Below are 24,306 nucleotides of genomic sequence, written 5' to 3' on the forward strand. Positions count from 1 at the left end.
TTGCATAAACAATAGACTGCACGAATACTTTTTTAAAAAATCATTTCATCTCTTATATTAACAGGTAAGTTTAAAATGGGGTATTATTAACATGATAGGTAACAAGTTTTCAATTTGTCTTAGCCAAGCGAATTCACCACAAGAGTGCACTCAGAAAAATTAATGGACCAAGTTCTCATATAAGAGTGATACACTTTTATACCCGCAGCATGTAGCACTGGTATATACGTTTTTTTGCCGGGCTTGACTGGATCATGATGACCAACAGTAGGAAAAAAGGTACATCTCTATCTGAAAATTGCCCCTCTCATTCCTCCGAGTGTATCACTGAGACAGTCATTCCGTAGTCATGACGATGCTGTGCTGAGTAACATTGCTGCTCTGAAGCTATGTCTGCGGCAGCGCTAAACGAGGGTGTTGGTGCACTCTTCATGGGCCCAACCATACATAAACACGACGCTGCCGACGCTTGGCTAGGACTCACTGCTTCGTGCTCTCAGTGAAATAAGTGAGACTTTGACCAAATAGCATTGCACATTTTGCTCGTGTGTGGTCATACTGGCATTAACATGACGCTGGCAGATGTTTGGTTCAGACTTTCTGATTCATGCACTCAGTGAAATAAGTGAGACTTTGGCCAAATAGCAATGCACATTTTGCTCGAGTGTGGTCAAACTGGCCTTAACATAATGCTGGCAGATGTTTGGTTCTGACTTTCTGATTCATGCATTCAGATAAAGGAGTGAGACTTTGGCCAAATAGCTATACATTCTCTGCATGTAGCACTGATATGACTTTTTGCCGGGAAAATCTAGGTACCCAAATAAAAATTATCGGTGGAGCATCGATGATTATTAGTGGCTATTTATGGAAATTATAGGTGATGCACAGATGGCGAAACGATGCGGCATCAATAACGTGTCCGGCCAATGTTCCACCCTGCCGATGGCCACCATTAACGAAAAATTCCTCTTCCACCAACGACTATCCATTGTCATTGGTGGAGCATAGGTGAGCCTCCGATGGCCACCTTTAGAATGAAGTCGATGATAAATTTTCATTTAGTTTTAAATCCGATGCATTTGCATTCACAGATATTGTTTATTACGATCACGCATTACGAGGAGTACGTCCACATCCGCGATGGAAGTGCAAGTAACAATTTCATACATGTAGCAGGAAGGAAATGTCACAATACCTGACACATTCCTCATCAGAAATAGACTTGACAAAATATTCCAGCCTGTAGGATTAGAGCTCCGATCTCCCGCACGTGAATTGCAGGAATTTGCATTCGAGTCATTTTAAGAGACTTAATCGAAACAATGCAAGTACTAATTTCATCAACTTGCAGAAATTAACCGTTAATATAAGATGGTTCATTTAGCATATTATTCGAACATGCTGTTATATTCGAGGAAATAGCCGCTGAAAGAAACTTCTTTTATCCATAATGAACGATGGTTCAGCTCAAAGTTAAGGGGTAAGGTTGGCCCACGCATGGACAATAAAGGCATCGCTGTTTAGACAAAGTTTCTCCTTTTTCCGAGTGTTGGCTTCTAGCTTTCAGCATCATGTGCTTGTCGCAAGTACCGAAACCGTGGAGCGTTCTGACCACGTTTGCTGACGTGGAGCGTTGACAACCCAGTGCAGCAAATACGAGAAAATATTCCCTGAAACTGACTTTGAGTAGTAACTCATACAAGTACTCCAGAGATTGAAAATAGGCTCTGACATTACTTGTGCTGTTTCAAGGGTCTCCTAAAGATTTGATGAATGCTAAGAGTGTGTACTGAGTAAGCTCAAGCTTAGGAAAGTGTATGTTTAAACTAATATTTAAAAGAATCTATCGTTATATAACGATGTCCAAGTGATTAGAATCAAATTTTTCGGTTTCGGAAACTTTACGTAATATCTTGATTGTGTTGAAAATTTTCGTGGATAACCTATAATTTTTTCCTTAACAACTTTGAACATATTACATAAAAAGCCCAATTGTTATTTTTCTTGGGTGCTATTTATTTTTCCATTGACTTATTTTTTAAATTTCTATAATAACTCCCCTCAGTCTTGTGAGTATTGATGTATGCAAATACGCATGACTGCAAATTGATTGCGATAATATCCTTAATAATTCAGCTGAAGATTATTCATTTGAAGAAGTTCATACTAATTATACCAAAAATATAACTCAGTACTCACTGCAGTGAGTGACAAAGAGCGCATTTTCTCGTCGATGAAAACTTGAAGACGGACGGAGAGACGGACCGATAGACAGGCAGACGGACTGACGGACATGGCGAGCACAATAGTGCATTTTTTTCATAAATGAGAAAATGCGCTAAAAAGCGAATAGAGAACAAAATCGGCATTTTGACCTCACCTTCTTAGTAGAATCAAGATAACTTCTATTCCTCTATTCCGACGCTCCCGCTCTCTCAAAGAAATGAACGTAAATATAAAAAATATATAACTCAGTCCTCACTGCAGTGAGTGACAGAGAGCGCATTTTCTCGTCGACGAAAACGTTGAAGTCACGAACAGACGGACGGACAGACGGACGGAGGAACGGACAGACGGACGGACGGACGGACAGACGGACGGACGGACGGACATTACGAGCACAATAGGGCATTTTTTCCATAAATGAGAAAATGCTCTAACAAACATATTTATTTTACTCCGCCCATTTTCCTTGGAGAATCTGTCGACGGGTTCTTCGTGTTGCTCCTTCAGCCTCTTCGTCGCTGCTTTACTACATATTGCATTAAACCTTCGTCGCCATTGCGACACACGTGACCATCTTTTATGCCCGTAAAGACTTGCATTTTGTGTCGCTTCTCAGTGAGTCAGATTGCTTCATTAGAATAAGCGTGCGCTGCTAAATAGCTTACACAGAATTGCTGTTGTCTGGGTTTTACTTCCTGAAGTGCCAGGCTTAGTAGACTTGACGACTCTGAAGTTGTCTTAATAATAGTAAAATTATGTAGCTCAGGACTACTTCCATATCAATTTAATTATGTTTTTTCACCCATTACTTGAAGATCGTAAATATTATCTCCATTCAAATTTATGATTCATGGACAACGTAAAAGGGATGAAGCTTCTTCCTGCATTAAATTGTAAAAAATATAACTCAGTATTCACTGCAGTGAGTGACAGAGAGCGCATTTTCTCGTCGACGAAAACGTGAAGTCACGGACGGACGGACGGACGGACAGACAGACAAACGGACAGACGGACGGACGGACATGGCGAGCACAATAGCGCCTTTTCTCCATAAATGAGAAAATGCGCTAAAAACAGACTGCATTCATGGCAGCGTTGCGCCACGCAGTTGACGGCTGGCAATTCAATTTGTCAGGCTTTCACAAGACGCGCGTAATTATATTGCGCCCGCAATCGGGACCGTCTGAATAATCAGGCTCTTGTCGCCGTGGATTGACGGATTGAGGTAATGGATTGATGGAAAGGATGAAATATTGATAAGAAATTATTATTAATTTTTAGCCTCCTGTTTATTTGAGGCTAATAATTTAAAATGAACGAAATTTTGATCACCAAATTAATATACACTGTTAGAAAAAACGGTGAAAAAACGGTCCCACCGGCATCCTAGTGGCCGGTCGCCCCGTGAAAATAAACTGTTTCGCCGTTTTTATCAGATGTTTTACGGATTTCTGGTGTTAAATTGGAATAAAAACGGCGACGCGGTGTTTTTTTTCACGTGCCGACCGGCCACTGAAACGCCGGTTATACCGTTAACGGTAATTTTTCTAACAGTGTAGTCGATGTGCTTTTGGCCTAAGTAAAATGAATCTGTAATCTGTATCTGTTGAAAACATTGTATGCGAGAGGAAAATGACAATGAAAAAGTAAAGAATTAATTCAAATATATACAAAAGTAGTTAATATACTTGAATATAGAAAGTAGAAACAAATTTTAGTTTGCCAAAGTGTCAATTATTGCTGTGAACGCATCAAAATATTTTGTGTTGTTTTAGCTCCAGGAGACCAACAACAATTTATTGACAGTCTTACAACTAACTCGCTCGTCGCAACGACCAGACAGCTTGGCCATGTAAGCAATTTTAAAATTGAAATCAGTGTGAGTTCGAAGAGTACCCATATAATACTTAATTCAACTCCATTTCAGTTGTAAGATTATGTAACTTAGAAGCTCTTTGATTAAAAATTATTATTAAAAAATATTATTAATTAATATTATTAATAATAATAATAAATTCAAAGGTTGTATTTTATATAAATTTCATTTCACTCTTATCAAAAATCAGAAAGTATCACACAAAATAACAAACATAATAAAACGAAAAAGTGGTATGTTATCGGCATTAACTATGTTTCGTACTCAGGTTTCATGCTAACCATTATTCGTTGTCGCCCACGGAACGTTGTTACTCAGGCTCAAACTGCAAAAAAATATCAACAGAATACGAGCAAAAATGTTTTTGTTTTGAAGCAAGGGAAGCTGCCAAGTAATTTAATGCACAGTAGGTATACAAATGCGCCGAGGTCCTAAAACTTCTGATTTCATCCCGGGATTTTTTCATCCTCGAGAAACACACGGCGGCGGTACAGGTCGGTGTGATGCTCTGAGCATAGAAAAATTTCGTCCAAAATTCGAACATTACGAGGCAGCTGAGCTGCCGTGCAACTATTGCAATCCCAGCAGTCGTGTATAAACCTAAACATTTAACTTTTTGAATTTCAAATAAGCCTACTCGAATAAAATTATAATTGAAGAACTAACAGTTTATTTGTGTTCTGGTTGATAAATATTAAATTGTCCAATTATGTTAATTCAAAAATCTACCAATTATCATTAAGTGAGTAATTTATTTGTCAATCTAAAGTTTTTTTATTTTGATTAAAAATGAGACCGGAATATATGAACAATTTAGTGAAAATTTATGGATTTGTTTTGAAATTGAACTATTATTTAATTAATGGATAAGGAAAGAGGACATTTATTTGTTTGCAAGTGTTCGAAAAGTTTTTGGGGAATGCATAAAATTTATTAAAAGTTCTTTAAAAAAATTCTCAAAAATTAATTAGACTGAACTAAATATACACAGAAAAAGCGTAAAATATGGTAATAACACGAAGGTGGCAGAAATTTATTGTAAATTCATGCACCGTAAAAATGCGTGAGCTCGGTATACTCGAGGAAGATACAGTATATGCGTTAGCAAGGCAGACTTGACAAAAATAACCGGGGCATAGTAAAAATAATATGAATTCTGAATAGCCTGACAGTCTACTGGGAAGGTGAAATTATTCGCAAGGTTACTTCGTATGAGCAAATTATCGGTTCAAATTGATGGACATTATTGCCCGCTCGCGCCCCAATCTTTTCGGAGGCATTATGTCGGCATCATTATTATGTCGGTATCATTATTATGCATGAGTCGTGGCCTCCACTTCGCATTCATGTCGACGCACTCAGCGGTGATGGAGGCCGATAAAGATTATTGAGGAAAAATCTCATGATTATGCATAGATTATTTTTATCGGGATCTCATGAACTTCCAGTCATGACACATCAGAGTACGCTCCATTAACTTCTCCACAAATTAACAGTGATATGGCACAGAGTTCGCACATAGGTTCATGGGAATTAAATATAATTATCGGCTCTACAGCTGAAATTGTGGGGAAAATTAGTATTTAAATTCCTTAATATATTCGCACGACGTGAGATTAACGATCGCTGTTAGATCGATTGAGAATATTATCATTTTGAAACAATCAATGAATGCGGTTACTGGAATTTCATTCATTATTCATTTCTAATTTGTTCTACCATTGTTTCAATCTATCCTAAATATTTGCGCTGTCATTAAGCTAGCAGGGCAGTGAAACGAAGCTATTTCTGGGACCCCAAATTCTTCATGGCAATTAATGTCACTTTATATCAAGCACCACATTGGGTCAATGGATACTAAGATTTATCGATGAGATAAAACAACGTCAAATAAAGCCCAATATTGGCAGTGGATAACAACATTCATCAAAAGGCTGAAACAATATAAAATCTAGCACTAAATTGCGGCATCGAATACTAAAATTTTTCAAAGGGACTAAACAAAAGTGCATTAAAAAACTCAACCGGATGGACAAGTTAGTTTCAGCTTAGACGCTCAGTGAGCGATGGGATGAGCCGAGCGGGGCTCTGAACAACTTCAAGTGCAAAGCCTCTATGATCTTCCTGTGAGGATATCGAGTAGCGAATACGATCCTCTTATCCTCCATATCCTTAGCCTAAAACTTCCACAAAACCGTTAGACTTTTTCTTCTGGCGATGAGGAGAGCTGGTAAGGCGGATGATGTAGTCCAGAACGGACGGTAAATTTCGAACTCTTGACCGCCTGGGCCTATACTTTAAAAACTCGCTAAGTGAGCGTTAGTACTTACGCTCTATTTTCTTGTCTAGGATTGGTGGATTTTGCTTGAAAGACCGTCAATGATTGGCTGATGAACTTACGATCTCTCAACTTTTTTTTGAAAGTATAGGCAATGGACAGGTTAAGAACCCAGCACGGGAGGGGCCAAAATCTCAAAATTTCGAAGGTTGCTTGCTCACTTTGAGTGACATAGGAAATTTAACTAATCGGATGATCGCCCATGTTTTTCCAGTCGCGTTGGAAGTACATGACAGTTTCATGTATCGATTGTCTTCAGATGAAAGATAGGAAATTGCAGAAACCATTTTTGTTGCATCTTGAAATCGAAATTGAATATTGCAATTCAGCCATGGTCATTTTTTTTTGCTTTATTCTGCTATGGTATTCGCCTCAATTTTTGGTGCCATGATGTTCCTCTTGTGGAGAAAATATACAACAATGTTGTTTGATTCTTAGTTGTTTCAGTTTTTATCTTTTTTAATAATTCTCTGTCAAGGAAACCTTTCGTCAAACTTTTAAGTTTTCTGACGTTTCAAATCCATCATTGTATTATTTTGCGTGAATTTCTCATCATTCAATGGGTTGCGTGGCGATATTGATCTCCAAATAATCATCCTCCATTCACTTATCTATTGCTTATATCGCTAAGGATTATTACAGGCTATAAGAAAGGAACAATTAATCAGGGCGGCAGGTTCCCTTAGAGTTTCATTGCCCCACGCTAAAAATTAGGGCCGTTGATCGATTTATCGTTGCAAGTTACGTCGACGAGTCAGCGGTGCCACACGATTTACGACTAGAAAGCGTTGCTCTTCTAGATTAGAGTGAGCAGCTGAACATAAATTAGTCTACGACATTAACTAGATTTGAAGCGATTACATTTCTTAAGCGGTTATCTCTACTCTCTGACTAATAACTACTGGATTCGTAATAAAAATTTGATACTTTTAGAGTGTGAATAACGATTCTTAGGCTTCTGAGGCTCAACACATAAAACCATACTTTTTAATTATTTGGATTATAATTATACATCCATTAAGTGCTTTGATTAAGAAGAATAATATACTTGTTCAACGTAATATTGCTGCATGATTCTGTTATATATGCTATCTCGTTAACCTCTTTAGATTGTCAGTGAAAGATAATATTGATCTGAAGGATTAGATTAGAAATATTAGAGTCATTAACATACAAAATAGTTCGGTTTATTGAGAACTCGTGGGTATAGGTATTGTCGACACTTGTGTGATTGGAATCTCATTAAATTCCACGTGTGATGAATTTTTTTGTACATATTGATGGATTTTTTATACTCTATGTATTGAGGATTGATTGATACTCCACTTAATGGCGGCGCTGCAGGACCATTATCATCAAGAGATTAATTAAGAACCTTGATGGGTAATAAACGCGACAAGTACCAAGCTTCTCTTTAATTACATTGCACACGTGCTCGCAATTTGAGTTCTGTCTCTATTCAATAAATTAAATACTCGAAAATTGTTTTTATTTTTAGAGGCTTAATGAACAAGATAACTCGAAAAAAATAAATATTTCTCTAATGAACAAAAATAACTCGTTACATTCTAACACATTAATGACCTAATGATTTCCACAAATTCATGCAAATAAAAATGTATTTCCAGCCCGCAAATACCATGTCAGAATCATGGATCATAAACAGTGCCTAAACAATTTCTATTCCTTGCCTGAAGGCTTCCTAGAAACTCTTCATTTTTTCAACAGCTGTTACATTTACAGTATATCAAAATAACTTCACAAAAATTCACACAAATGTGAATATATTTCTGTCCCGTAAATACCATTTCAGATCATGTATCGAAAATACATAGGTTATTTCTATTCTCAACCATACCAACAGCATCTATAGAAATTTAACTTCACAAAAATTAAAACAAATATGCATATATTTCTGTTCTGCAAATACCATTTCAGAATCATGTATCACAAATACTCAAGCTATTTCTATTCCTTCGCAAAAAATAAAACATATAGGTATATATTTCTGTTCTTCAAATACCATTTCAGAATCATATATCACAAATGCTCAAGCTATTTCTATTCCTTCAGAAAATTAAAACAAATATGCATATATTTCTGTGCTGCAAATACCATTTCAGAACATGTATCACAAATGCGCAAGCTATTTCTATTCTTAACCAGCAGGCTTCCCATCTTGGATACTAAGAAAGAAGGCGAGGGTTCCTCTGAGATTTCCAGGAGCTGTAACACGGCGCGAACTGCTGTCACCATCACTCACGGTCTCAACCTGATACTTCCTACACTCTGGCGATGCCGGGTAAAAATGTGCAGGTCCCTAGCAATCTAGATCTTGGTCAGGCTCTGGACCATATGCCTAATATTTCCTCAATTGTTAAGGATTATTCAGCATTCTTTGTGGTGAATGATAGTCGAGGAAGATGGTTTCTCTTGTCAGAAACTTGCTATATACTCAATTTTTGGGAGCAATCACTTAACGACCTGGGCCTATACTTTCAAAAAAAGTTAAGAGATCGTAAGTTCATCAGCCAATCATTGACGGCTTTTCAAGCAAAATCCACCGATCACAGACAAGAAAATAGAGTGTAAGTACTTACGTTCACTTGGCGAGTTTTGAAAGTATGACCCCGGCATGACGAATGTGGGGAACTTTTCACATATTCTTATCGTTGCCATTATAATAAGTAAAATCAGCAGAGGCAGAGCGTGGACAGCCTCAATGAAATTTCACGCAATAAACGAACGCAGTAAAGTATCTATCGCTATTATGTATTGTGTTAAAAAGAATGAAAACCCGCATCCTTCCCGCACGTTCTTCCTATAAGTAGAACGCGTCGGCCTACCTCATTTGCATTCAGTTCTGTTAAATAAAAAGGAATACTGCAGATCATTTAAAAATCATGAAAAAAAACGGAATCAAATATTTCCAATGAAGTTAAAAAGATTGAGTAAAATGTTTTACTCTTGTTCAAAATAGTAATTTCAAAATCCCGTGCATATTAATTAATTACTTTCAACATAGATCTGAGATAAAATTATTATCTCAACAATATCTTAATATTCACCAATACTAATACAAGTCCTGTGCAATCAAATGTTTATAAACAATTATTAATATTATTTTTCAAAACAATATTCGTGGCATCTAGTTCAATAATAGGCAAATATAAATTTTAGAACAGTGAACATAAAAAACAACTAGAATGAAAAAATATAAAAAAAACACACGTTCATCTCATTAGTTTCCATTAAAGGATTAGACGTGTTCTTTGAAGCTCAAGTAAGTGTTGGCTAAGAATTCAAAAGAGAGTTTTTCTGGAGACTTATGATCTTGCAAATATCGGTGGCTTTCTTGTTACTTTAATGTTAATAACTTTTTACTAAAAACTTAATAGCAAAGAAAACTCCACAAAAATTCATAGTATCTCTAAAAAAAACGTTTCGGAGTCCAGCTCCATCGTCAGATCGAAAATTCTAGACGGAGCTGGACTCCGAAACGTTTTCTTTAAAGATACTATGAATTTTTGTAGAGTTTTCTTTGCTATTAAGTTTTTAGTGAATTTGCGATTCAAGCAAACGAGTGATATTATTACTAATAACTTTTTGTATTAAAATTAGAAGATCAGATGAACGCTTATAAAAAGTCAAAATGTTGCATGCGGGTATTCTCAACATACAACAAAAATTTGTGTTGGAAAGAAAAAAAATTATTTTTTTCAGCAAGAAAGAGAAAAGCAAGCACAGCAAAGCAAGAAAAGACTTTACCTATCAGTGAAAGACACTGCAATTCGCGGAAATTAAAAATAATTCCATGCTGCCTCATTTATTCTTTTAACAAATTGGGTAATTTCTGCTGTGCAGCAGGTGCCATTAATCGCGCTAGTTTAAGCTTTGACTAATAAAATATACTCTATTTAAGTAATTGTTTTGTTAATTACAAAAATGGTACATAAACAGCAATATTTTTAATGATAACTATTAAAAGCGTACTCGCCTCACCGTACGAAGAATTAGAATTAGAATTCTAAAGGATACTAAACGTATTGGAACCTCGAGATCCACGAGATCCGACATTATAAGTTTTCTAAAGACCATAACATTCTTCATGGCCAAGATCGGACATGTTCGCTGACAAGGCAGTCACGCTCCACGCCCGCAATGCGCCAATAATATCCCCGCCACGATTGCTTCTCAAGACCGGAATCTTTTGAACACTTCACTCAAACACTGGAATCCTGCGCAATTCCAGATATGACAATCCCGAGCCATTACCAGCATGCCAACGAGATGGAACGCTGGAATGTTGGCAGACGCTTGAACCGTCGAATGAAGTGCGGATCTGTGGTTTTCCGGACGCAATAGGAATTTTTTTGGAGATTTACCATGTAATTGCTTTTTTCAAGGATGAACGCGCAAGGTTTTTGCGCGTTCATCACTTGAAAGACTTACGCGTAAAATGTAATGAAGTGATGAAACATATTCTCAACTTTTTCAGTTTATCGTTGTTTTCTGACAGGCCTGTTGAAAATTGAATTGATTCAGCTCATCTCTTCGAAAAACTTATGCAAAACGATTAGAATAATACAGTCAAGTTCTTGTTCTATATCTAAATCATTATTATATGTCATAGATACTCATATATCATAGGTTTTAGTAGAAAAAATTTGTGTGGCACGCCTTTCAACACTTGAATTTCATGCCGAAAACTATCGATAAATTGACATTTCTAGGCCACACTTTAGAGATCGCCACAGCATCGGCCATCCGTCTGGCAATGTATAACTTTATGTATAGGTCAAGCAATTTCAAATGCCGTTTTTGCTTGTGTTTATGATGCAAAGTGTACTAATATTGGCGGGATTTTTTAAGCTTATTTTGTGTGCATATATTCCATATACCTTCTGCTGTTTTTTTGAGCAGTTAATGTCGTTTTAAAGTTTGAAGTGGGGATTGAGCCGTGCCGTAGTCGTACAAAGCATTCATTATACCTTCAGACCACCTCCATAAGGTGGTATGTGGATGAGGGAATCATACCTCCATACCTACTGCAGGCATGGAGGCAGAAGGGAAAGCAGGTTAATGCGTGGAGGATGGAACCATACATCTCTGCGCCCGTACTGCATGCCGGTATGGGTCAGACGGGAAAGCAGCTATACGGGGAGGGAGCCATTCCTCCATGCGTCCATACCTCGTGCAGAAATTAAAGCATGAGCGAAGCAGGTTTATTATTTTTATTTTTTACGCCTATACAGTATATAATGATTACAAGTCGTCTACATGCAGCGACCGCTTTCGGTATTTTTTTATTTTTGTTCGGTATTTGAAGAAAACCTACTATGCTCTAGTCGAGGCCGACGTCGGTCTCAAATTCTAACTGTATCATAACTGCAGAGTTATCGTAGGTGCTTCGTTGACCAGCTTTTAGCGTTATAATTCATTTCCTTATTAAGATTCAATATATTGGAGTTGAAATTACGAGTTAATCATTGAGTTGGCCCTTCGTAGAGCATTGATGGATTCATTTATTCAATCTTTAAAAATCTCTAGCAGCGCATGAAAGTCGTAAGCTAAATAAAATAACGCCAACAATGCGTGCAAAATCCGAAGAGCAAGCTCAGAAGTTCAAACATTCCGCAAAAACCAGTGAACTTTGTTCCGGACTTTAATTTAATTCGACAAATTTTGGTCTACACTCAAGGTTGAAGAAGTTCGACGGTTTAAAACGGAAGCACGGAGCATCTTAAGCGCAGCATATACTTCACCCGCTTCAGTTCATCGCAAGGTTTTTTTTTCCAATAACAAAACCTGGGAAGCAAACATGAGGCTTTTTTCTGCATCAGCTATAGAGTTTATTCGGTATAAAAGGAAGTGCAAGATGAATACGGAATGCATGGGAGCTCTTCAAATAATTATTGCGTTGATCTGACTGAATTATTCGTTTGAGCTATATAAACTTTTCTAATTAAGTCCCAAAGTAAAATAGAGAGGATATATACAGAGCTCATGGTTTCGGGCGTAAAGTTAGACGTGATATGCTATTATCGATGTTATGACTGTAATTCAGAGCGAAAATTTACGTTAGTACCTAAAAAAACTTTATACTCAGAGTTAAACTTAAGGGTAATACAATTCATGAATATCTGAAATAATTTAACATTTTGCAAGAATTAATATTAACTTAGACAGCATGATTTATGCTTATTGCTTTATGATTTATGCGTATAGAATAATTTTAAAGCGAGGATTACACTTGCTTCATGAATGAGCATAAATTCAATGTTTGGAGGGATTATAATTTTATCTGCAATGTAAACCAACAAAAGCAATAAATAAATTAGAGCCATGACAGATAATGCGCTCATAAAACTCAGTTGTATTGCAATGAGATAATCAACAAAATTAAATGTTTAAATCATCATATTCAGCTAACTCACTGTACTTATGAAATTACCATGCTCGCACAGCAATCCATACTTCCATCATACTAGCTAATAAATAATCGAAATACATCCCTGAATTTTGCAATTTCATGTACATATATACTTCTATAACATCCCAAATGCGAAATACGGAAAATATAGCGCCGCAAAGTTTAATCTCATATGGGTTGGGGTGCGTATTCCTAACGTGGTGAATCATCCACTTGTTTCATACAAGATTTTAAGAAATGGTATACCCGGCATTAGTTGATAAATATTTATCATGCCTACGCAACATTCCTCTATTTATTCAATGACCCGGCATTGGTTGATAAATATTTATCATGCCTACGCAACATTCCTCTATTTATTTAATTGATTCCACCCTTTAATGCAGCCTTGATACGCGGCGTCATCACGTCGTGCGCACTCAACACGCTGTCTGCTAAACACCTTTGATCTGCTGGCGAGATGACCTTGCCGGCCGCGCCTAATTACCTTCTCCTCTTCCTGGACTTGAATTGGCCAGTAATTGTGCGTCATGCGTGATGACGGATACGCAGCGGATTAATTGCAGACCATGCGCACTTGTACTTTCGGCGAGTTTTTGTCTGTTATTTGCTATATGCGAATCACCTATTTAAAATATATAAAAATAATACTGAAAATAAAAAAAGATATAGCAGGTCAAATGCATAATATTTTAATTGAAGAGAAAAGTGAGGTGTTGAGTAGAACATAATTTTTGCCCGTATTCTTTAAATCAACAAGTAAAGTTTAAAAACTTCAGGTTTTCTTCGTTATTCTATTCCTGATATGCGAACTCATGGATGTATAGAGAGATAAATTATTTCTCATATTTGCAAACTAAATAACGATGAATTTCTCAAAATGTTGTTCGGCAGATTAAAAAATTATTTAATTGTTCTACAGCCTAATAATTCAAGCTTATCGTTCAAACTAAGACCAACGTAATTTACGATGCCCTGTTTTGGACTAGCAAGGATATCACAAATTCGTTAGTTTTGCTCTTGAATATGTGAACATTTAATAGGTATTTGATTTTTTATGAGCGTATTTCGAGCTCAATCGAATATATCCATCGTAAATTGAAATTTGAAAATTTATTTGAAAAAGTAGACTAATGAAAACATCACCAAATAAAAAGATTACGCGAGTTTGGATCTTCTGTCGGCTGAAGGGACTTTCGTCACCAAGTCTTAAGATGAGAATAACAACAGCAGTGGTTATTATATCTGTAGACGAAAGGGTCAAAAATGCAGAATGCAGAAATCCACGATTCCCTATCAGATTAAATTAGTTTTCGTGGATCCAAACCAGGTTTCATTATCAGTCATGTATAATCGAATTTCTGCTGCAAACAGAAAGTCATGAAACATCTTCTTCATGAATGCTTATCCACAATCTACAGGTTAATTTAATCGTTTCAGAGATAAAAATCTGTTAACTATTTAAAACTCATATCTACAGTGAGAGGAAAAATTGAGACACGTCTTGCTGGCACTAAACAATTTCTATTTCTAGTAACATTCCAAAGTTCGAAGACAAAATTCGTTTATACAATTGAGCAAAAGAGAGAGCGAATAGTATAATTTAGTGACGTTGAGCATATCAAATTATTAGGGGACGAGTGGAAATGTTACCGGTCTAAGAGTTAACAGTAATGTTACAATTTACGATAGATAAAAACGCTGCAGGTAGTAAACTGTTGGGATGTTGAATGTGATTCACGTTCTAATGCACTAAAAATCACATTAGCACACGGATCACATTATGTTAATCATGTTATTGTTAGACACCAAAGGTGCTAATGGGGAGCAAGTCAGCGAATTTTCACAATACCCACATGACCTTTCAATATTTGGTACAATACTAAACTCGGAAAGTGTTGGAATGAAACGACACATTTAAAAGCATTAAAGTTTATTAATTAACTAAATGCTACTTAAGAACACTACCTTTTGAAAGTGAGTTCATGAAATCCACGCGGACATGTGTTGTTGCAACACACGAGTTTTAGAAGAACACAATGGTGAGTGACAGAAATTTTGGCAGCTTGATTATTGATACAACGACGCAATGATTAAAAGAACAGTTCAGGCCAGTAAAGGACAATGAATGTCATTCCTTAATATTGTTTCCATTGATCGTCGGTCATTTAGTGGGGAACTCACTTCAAGAAAGGTTCAAAAGACGGATCAATGTCTGGGACCACAATCGAAGATTAGCAGTGACACTGAACTAAATACACGTTGGATGAATGCCGGGACTTTGAAGTCCGGGAACACGTGGTCTTATTTCTCTTAGTGGACTTTTGTCAGACAACATCACAGATCCTTGAAGACTGTTTGCATAGCTTGAGAAGCCCTCCTAGTTGTGGTTGTAAACACTGTAGAGTTTGCCTCCGTACTGAGCTCTGATTACCTTCTCCTGACTTTGCCGCTTCTGTGATAATTCACTCCAGACGGTCGGAAAACAAGGACCCTTCGTCCTAATCATGCAACGCAAATATAACCGACATATTTGCCTTGCGTTAACCTCCTAGCTCTGCTTTTGTCTGCCATAATGAAAGACAGCTGAATAATAATTGTAATCTTTTAATCCTGGCTGGTCCAGAATTTTATGGCTGTTTTTCTACCATCATTGCAATCACCGAGTAAATTTTAAATGTCCAAATTTTGTCTGTCATTACGAGCCATGGGAAAATTATTCCCGAGAAATAGGAAAATTCAATCACTGTTCTTGCAATTCGTTTCTTCTGGGAATGCGATAGAGACCAACGCACAGCTGGCCTAGTGTGTGTGTGTGTGTGTGTGTGTGTGTGTGTTGTGTGTGTTTGTGTTTTGTGTGTGTGCGTGTAGTTATAATTGCAGCAAGACAAACAGAAAAACTGAGTCTGCTTTCATTTCAAATTCCAGGCTGTCCGCGGAGGAGTTGCGATGACACTGAGCTCTGCAATCGTCGTGCCTCTGGCATCACTCACGCGCTTCTGGCAGCAGCTTAGGTCGTCAGGAGGTCGAGACGATTAATTAACTTAATTTTAAATTGCTTTATTAATTATTTAACATAATTATCATTTAACATAATTATTATTTAACATAATTATTTAATAATAAATAATTATTTAACACAATTATTTAAAACGCCTATAATTAAGTTTAGCTTACACGATGAGCAACGTTTGCATTGACTGAAATATTCTACATTAATTCGAAAATTATTTGGCGGATTACAACTTCAGTGACGATTTAAAGCGTTTTTGATGTGTCATAACTTCTATGATGAGTTTTAACCTCTTTAACGAGTCCATATGAACGTCAGTATAATGATTTCTAGCGTACTCATAGATGATAATATGTGTTATATTAAATTCTAATCATATTTCTGTGCATGAGACGTTAAATCATAATAATTATTCTGTGCAGATATTTTACTTGTTAAGGGAATGAAAATAAGTTAAAATATAAACAATCCCATAGCACAATCCTGTAATCATGCAATTTACAAATTTCGGTTTTATTCTTGCTAACGTCTTCATCACGATAATAACTTCCGTGCTAATGTTTGGATTTTTGTTTTAATGTTTATGCGAGAATATTGCCTTCGTTTCTTCTGCATTGCATTTGAGATATAAAAATCAGTCTTTGCTGCCAAGCTATCCATACTGGCATAAAAACTGACGACCTCGTGCCCTGAATCTCGCTTTTAAATCAGTTCATAATATCCACGAATTCGTTTAAATTGTCCGTTTCTGAAATTTAATCTAATAAAGCAGAAATATACGGTACAGCTAATGGCAAATGGATCCTAAATCTTTTTTATTTCCAACTGCAAGTTGGAATCAGTTCGGTGTAAACAGTAACGCTAATTGGAAAGTTTTATTCGGAATTGCAATTTAGACATACGGCTCTGTCGCATAAATTTTGGTGTGGCATTTCCACAGGGATTGAATATGCGCCTTTCATTCCATAATTGCCCATATGTATATGCATGGTTACGCCGCCGGCTGCCCAGGCAGCTACAAATTATTCTGGACTTTAGGAGCTTTTGAAGGCGACTGTCTGTCTCGACCAGGCCTGCAGCGGCGACCATCTTGATAATAATTTCTTGATTTCTCGCGCTGCATTTAAAACAATTTTACTAGCAGGCGAACAAATGAGAACCATTAAAGCAAGTGAAATATTCTCAATGTCAAAAATTTTCGAGACAAAATCGTGAGGTTACTAGCAGTGTAAAGATTATGTCATTTTTACCGGAATATTCAAAATATTTCCGTAAAAACGACCCACAAAAGAGAGAAAGGGAATTGCCTCTCAATTTCCTCGATATCACGTTGTAAATAATCAGCATTCTAGTCCATGCTTTTCAAAACCTGCCATTCCCTACTCGACCACTCGCTTCACAGCCACTCGCGCTTTGGAATCAGATCTTTTCTCTGGAACTTCTCTGGTTGTGCGCGGCAAACAGGGTTGCTGTGTTTCAACAAACACAAGTGCTTGTTAGAGAGCTCTAAAATGAAAACATTTTCTTTGGATCCCTCGGCTTTCATTTCGACCATTTCGTTGTTTGAGAGATCTCCGGTCGTAGCACATTACAGTTTCTTGAATTGTTTTGTACCTTACATTTACAATATTTTTAAAATTCTGTAGATAAAAAAATTGTTATTGCGTAAAGAAAACCGTAATTTAAGTCATGCGCCACTGCACCTATCTATATTAAACAAACCTGTTGAATTAAATCCAATAGCATATTTACGTAAGTTATTAATAAATGGCAAGGTTTTTTGACGGAATTGAAAAAATGTTCTGGTATAAATTCAACGACGATTAAAAAACGATAGGAATTCACTAGTCGATATAACAAACAAATATCGATGTAATAAGTTTATCATTATTCTACTTAAACAGTACACGTGACAATATTACAGTCTAACTTATTATCCCGGGAGGTACAAAACCAGGATAGCGTCGAACAATAAATCGCAGAAGTGGGATGTGGAGGCAGTCTGGAACAGCAGTCCTTGCAATCTGGCAGTCTTGATTGCATTGCAGCTGCTGCAATGCTGTTGCAGCAGCTGCTTAGAGCCAGTGTTCACGGTAAGAACACAACACGAAAAAATGTCTCCTGGGAATTAGTTTGCACAATTTAACCCTAAAATTTCTAGGTAGAATCGTTTGATTCTCGTTGAAAATCATTTTCAATGCAATAATTTCCTATATTGCCCTGGGCTCGATTTCATGGCTTGGCATCGTAAGGTCTCAGGCGCGACGTGAACTCGAGTCTTCAAATCGAAACCATCACTCGAGCTGAGCCTCGTCTACGCTAATGAGCTCCTCATATTAACCCTCTCCACCGTGCCATTGCCAGCAGGACGAACGGTGCTTGAAGATCAGTAATCTTGCAACGATGCTCGACATGGGGTTATGAAAATATTTTTAATTGTGATTTTTAACTAAAAAACTCCGCAAATGAGAAAATTATGCTTACGAAATTAATATCTTTTCAACATGATATCATTACAAAGGACCACGTTTAGAAATCAATTCAAACATTAAACTTGTCCATTCCCGATATTTCATAATTTGTTGTTGGGTGTAAAAAATTATACTTGCATCGTATAGAAAAAATCTTAATGGATGAACATAACCCACATCATAATGTCTTAGGATCAATCACACTTGATTGAATATAATGGAGCATCATACAATAACAAAACAGAGGCGCACAACGCACGTGTTCGAGTGTCTTCGAGTCAGATCTTCCAGTACGAGAACGACCTAAGCCAATCAACCCAACCCCAGGCAAATGTTCGGATGCTTCAGCAATGATTTAAGCGCACTGGCTTCCTCTCCGTAAGTGGCACAGCAGGGGCGTCACTTTGTTTAAGGACAAGGGGCGCCCGAAGATATATACATATGAGATATTTCCATATATGAGATATATCAAGCCTATCATGATAACTGGTTGTGTAATTGTTAATTTATGCTTATAATCTGGCCGAATTTCATGGAATTTATCAGCCTTTTGTTCGTAGAAAAGGTACGGATTTAAATAAAATAATATAAAATTATTTTTGGCGGCTTATGAATAGTTTAGGGGCTGAGGCCTCCCTATACCAAGGCCTATACTTTCAAAAAAAGTAAAGAGATCGTAAGTTCATCCGCCAATCATTGACGGCCTTTCTAGCAAAATCCACCAATCATAGACAAGAAAATAGAGCGTAAGTACTTACGTTCACCTAGCGAGTTTTGAAAGTATGGCCCCAGGCCTAGTATCGCTACTCAGCACGTGCCTTCAAATTCTACAAATCGTCTCAGTGTTCCGATGCCAGCCTCCTTCTTAGCCTTGACGAGTTATTACGAAGAAGAAGAAGAAGCCACTTACACTTGAATAATTATAGACATTCTCGTTGCGTAAGCTGAAAAAATCAATCTCATCGATATGAGGAAAATAATATTCATGAAGATCAGGGATATTTCGGGTTTAAATTTTTTCAACACATTGATGAATTCGATAGTTTGTCTGAGTGATAAAAAAAATAATAGGAGTTATATGTTGTGCCATATGAAAAAAAACTCATATGCGAATATGTACCAAGAAATACCATCATGTTAAGTACACAATATGAGTCTGTCGTCAGATCCATTAATTTTGTAGCAGCGTTTGAGAGGAGCTGAAGTCATCACAAGAAGCGTGGTCTTGCCTCTGACGTGCATTTTTCATTCAAATCGTGCCCGAGTCATGCCTTTGAAAGGAGCGACGCACTCGCTGTGCATTTCTGAGTAACTCATCTTGATTCCGTGATATTTTCCTTGTCATATCAAAATTTGCTTCATTTTTCAAAAGTACATTCTTAGAACTACACAGACAATGTATGCAGCAATAAAAGCAATTTATACATATTTACTGTGACAATTAACAATGAAAGATTCAATACTAGGATTTCAGGGCATTTACTTGATCGGCTCAATGCAATAACCTTGCGGATTATTGAAGGCAGCATCGTACGGTCTTGGTAGTGCGCGACAAGATGTCTTTATAGCTCTCCTCGCTCGTCTTGTTCTAAATCCCAGGTTCAGGCATCACGTTGCTAAGTCAACAATGGAACGTGTCACTTGGAGCGTTCCCTGCATCAGACACTGGAGAATACACAGTCTCAATTTGACAGACCTTAAGCCTTAATAGAACAGCCATTCTCCACGTCCAACCTCCCGACTATGTCGAGCTCTCCGAATTGCATTTGATAGCCTTGACTCACCTGTTATAAAACAGTTTTGAACGTTTCTCTTGCTTGGTTTGAGAAATTGCAAAGTTGCCAATAATTGTAAATCGCTGCAAAATTAGCGGTTGACCTTTGCAATAATTATGAGTACAGCATTTAAGAAAAAAAAGCTCTTCAATAATATGGGAATAGTTTATAAGGGTATCTCCTTATGGCTGGTCTTGAACATTGCTTTTATCTAAAAAAAATCCTTTCAGAATTCATCAGTTGTATTCAATAAATTATCGGTTCAATATCTTCACTTTTCCAAAATGTCTACACATAACGTGGCTTTTCCTTTCAACATATTAGCCACGAATTTCTCGTCTCTGCCCGACAATTATATTTCGATTATCATCCTCTCGTACTAACGTATACGTTATTTTCACGTCAAATCAATTACAGATAAGCCAATACATTCGGTTTCCTGAACATAAATTTATTGTACACTTAATTGCTATAATCCGAAAGGCATTTTATATTTCTAAAGATTGTTCTACCGTAATTATAGTGTTCGACAATATAATCCAAAAGTTGTTTAATACGCATTTGATAGCAGAAGCAGAATCGGTTGGTGTGAACCCTCCACCATCAGTCAGCTGTTAGCGACAGAAGCCTTGAGCCAATTACAACTTGGTTATTGAGCCGAGCAACACGTCGAGCGCTGCTGCGGCACTAGCCCGGATAAAGCCGTCTATGTTATTTTGACCTGACCCGCCCCATTGACTTGCAATATGGGCTGTAAACTGGAAGTGGTCATTAGTATTGCTGCATTGCCATTTGCGCTCTGAGAGAGATCTATTGTGGGTGTTGGAATTTCCTCATCGATTATTCGTCGGTAATTTCATGAGTCACCTAACGGTATTTTGAACAATTGTTTGAGTCTGGTAATAATATAGAGGTGCCCGATAATATTAATGCTCTAACAAATGCACTATAAATGTCTTGATATGTCTTGATAATAAATTTGTCTTCTCGAGGCCAACTACGAAACGAAAACGCATTTTCTTTTCAATTTAAGCATACTCTCTTTCATGCTACAAAAATCTTGGTCTTTCTTTCTGCTAGAAAAATCTTTCATGCTAGAAATCTTTTCTCTTGTGTATTATTATGAAATTATCCTGGCACGATCGAGACACCAATTTTTCTCTATAAAATAAGTGTTGATGATAATATAATAATAAGGCTTGGTCCATTCATTGGGCGCTTTGGCATTGATGAGCGTCCAGTTCTGTTGAAAGGTCTTTGCACTTGGTCTGTTTGTTGTTGTTGGTCTTTGCTTGTCTCAACAAACAAAATAATAAGTGCAAACAATTTTCGTCGAGTGGCCCCTCTAATTTGAGTTCCAATTAGCAGTTCACGCTCAGTTAGTCGCATGCTAATTAGAAGAAACTGCTAATTAGCGTCGCGAAGTCTCCGAAGCTCGTGTCTCGTGAAGAGTGTGAAGCCAGCTAGCCAAATCCTGACTTAATTTGAGAACTCATTTCCAAGTATCGCCGTCATGGCGTTCGGAAGAAGCATGTATTACATGGAATAATTACGTGATCATCTCTTAATTGATAGAAATTGTTCTGGATAGAATACAAACGAAATTATAAATCCGATAATTCACAATAAATCGAGTATTGGTGCTGATCATCAATTTTCAAATAAATTATTTTTAAATATTATAAATTATATTATAATATTATTTGTGATATAATAATATTACAAAATTTTAATATTACCAAATTATATTGTAATACATTTTAATTTATCATATGAGTATAGCAAATGTCTATTTTTATATAAATATTGCACCACATAGCACTGCTGCAACACTTTATCACGTAAATATTAATAATAAATAAGTGCCTCGATGTAGTGGCGAAGCGCTGAGATTCTAATTAAAGCTGCGACGCTCGTTTACTGCAGTAAAGCTTCTAAGTGACGACCCTCCCCTCGCTCGGTTGAGTTGAACTGTAGTTTATCATCGGCAATTTTTTGAAATAAGAACAAGGCCGTGATTCCTGTGAGAGTAATCCTGAGTTAATTATAATGATTATCTCTGTCGCAAAAATCAAATCAAAAATCAAAATCAAACGTGAAATTAAAATTGGAATCAAAATTAACTTGTTTGTTTTAATTCGGTATATTTTTCAATACAATTGCTACTGTCAAGGGGATTTTTTATATCATTAAAAGTGCTATTTCAGCGGGGGTTTTCAATAATCCATAGTCAAAATTTGTAATTTATTTTTTAGGTCATCTCTAGGCATTATTGGTACTCGTATTACTTAACGATGATGACATAAATTGCTTGTGAATCGATCCTCCCTGAGCTCCATCAAACTAATAGGATTAATACCTAAATTAAATATTATACAATAAAATAACATAGGCAAAAAATCAAACGCCCCATGTCTGGGAGATCATGATCAACATGAACTTTTATTCCGATAATCAGTTTATTGATTTGAACTTTTCCAAGAAAATACCTCTAATTTTGGCCAATTTTTCAGTGCCGACAACAAAATTCGAGAACTAATAAACTTAATCAAAGCGCATTTGTAAATAACGGTCACCGCTTTACCTTGGACTTATGTTGCTCGCAAAATGCACTCAGACGCTTTAGGTGCAGCGGCTCTACGGCAGCGCAATGAACCCATAACGTCAAAGCTAAATAATTGTCCTTACAACTCACACTTTGCGAGGAATGTAAGAGAACTGCAAGTTGTAAGCAGGTATATACTTTACGATCATAACCTTCAAGTTCCATTTCTCAAGTTATCCAGCTAGAGGCAGGATTTATGTGTAAACTTATCCCCTTTAACGATAGCTCGTTACATCCGCTGGCAGCTGCTGCTTTTATAGCCTCAATTGAACAACGAAATTCTCGCGAGTCATATAACGGCTGGCAGAAATTTGAAATTTCATCAACTATTTCGGGTCCCAAAAAATAAAATTTATTTCTGAAATTAGAATGATAACTTGAATTTTGACGATACAATTTTTCAGGAAAAAAGTGGATTATACCAATAATTAGATGCATATTTCAAGCAGAATTTCCCACTATATTTGACTGTAATTTAATGCATTGCAAGATCCTAAGGATTGTTTGGTCTAGACCAATAGCGTGCCGGAACGTCGTGCTGCTAATGAAGTGTGCGCTAAGAAAAGAAACGTGACTGGCGGGCGGTGGGCGAAAGGTGAGTACTGGAGGGTGGGCTTTGGTATATGTTGAGTTCTTGATGAAGGTTGGTGGATGTTGATGTTGGGAACTGGTGCATTTTGGGCTGTTGAAGAGGGTTGGTGGATGTTGACAGTGGGGGTTGATGGTGGGCGCTGGTGCAGATTGGCTTGTTGAAGAGGGTTGGTGGAATATGAAAGCGGGGATGCATGATGGTAGGCACTTGTGCATATTGGGTTGTTGAAGAGGTTTGGTGGAATATGATAGCTGGGTTGTTGGTAGGCTCAGGTAATATTGGGTGGTTGATAAAGGATGGTGGAGTTTGAAAGCTGGGCTGTCGGTGAAGGACTGGCCGTAAAGGTTAATTGAGTTGGCAACCGATTTTTTGTAATAGGACAGTTTTATTGACTCTTAGCAAGTTTGACGTACAATCTGCGATAATTGATATAACTATATAATATCAGTAATAATATCACTCGTTTGCTTGAATCGCAAATTAACTAAAAACTTAAAAGCAAAGAAAACTCCACAAAAATTCATAGTATCTTTAAAGAAAACGTTTCGGAGTCCAGCTCCATCGTCAGTTAAAAAATTCTAGAACACAGATAAATCAGTTATTAGTAGTCAAGAATACAACGAAAAAATCTAAGCTGCAAAACCTACCTATTTACAATTTCAAGCGGGTAAGAGCTAAAAGCTAAATTCAAACTGGGCCTCTGTTTAAAAATATACAATGATTCTAGAATGCGCAAATCAGAAACACCGGAACTGGAAGCTAAAACTTTGAAGTCACTGTCAGAAACTGGAACATCGCACTGCTCGGCGTGAACCCGCACAGCCGAATGACGGGGGCGCGATAGTAAGTTACCAGTTCTGCAACTCCTGCCCCTATGTTCTGCGACCCTAGAATAAAGATTGCGAGACGTCATCCCGACGTACGCAGATGCACATCGTGCACAACTATATTTATAAACTAGGGACGCTCGCATA

Source organism: Hyalella azteca, unplaced genomic scaffold, assembly GCF_000764305.2.
Source record: "Hyalella azteca isolate HAZT.00-mixed unplaced genomic scaffold, Hazt_2.0.2 contig10992, whole genome shotgun sequence".
Lineage (NCBI taxonomy): Eukaryota > Metazoa > Arthropoda > Malacostraca > Amphipoda > Hyalellidae > Hyalella > Hyalella azteca.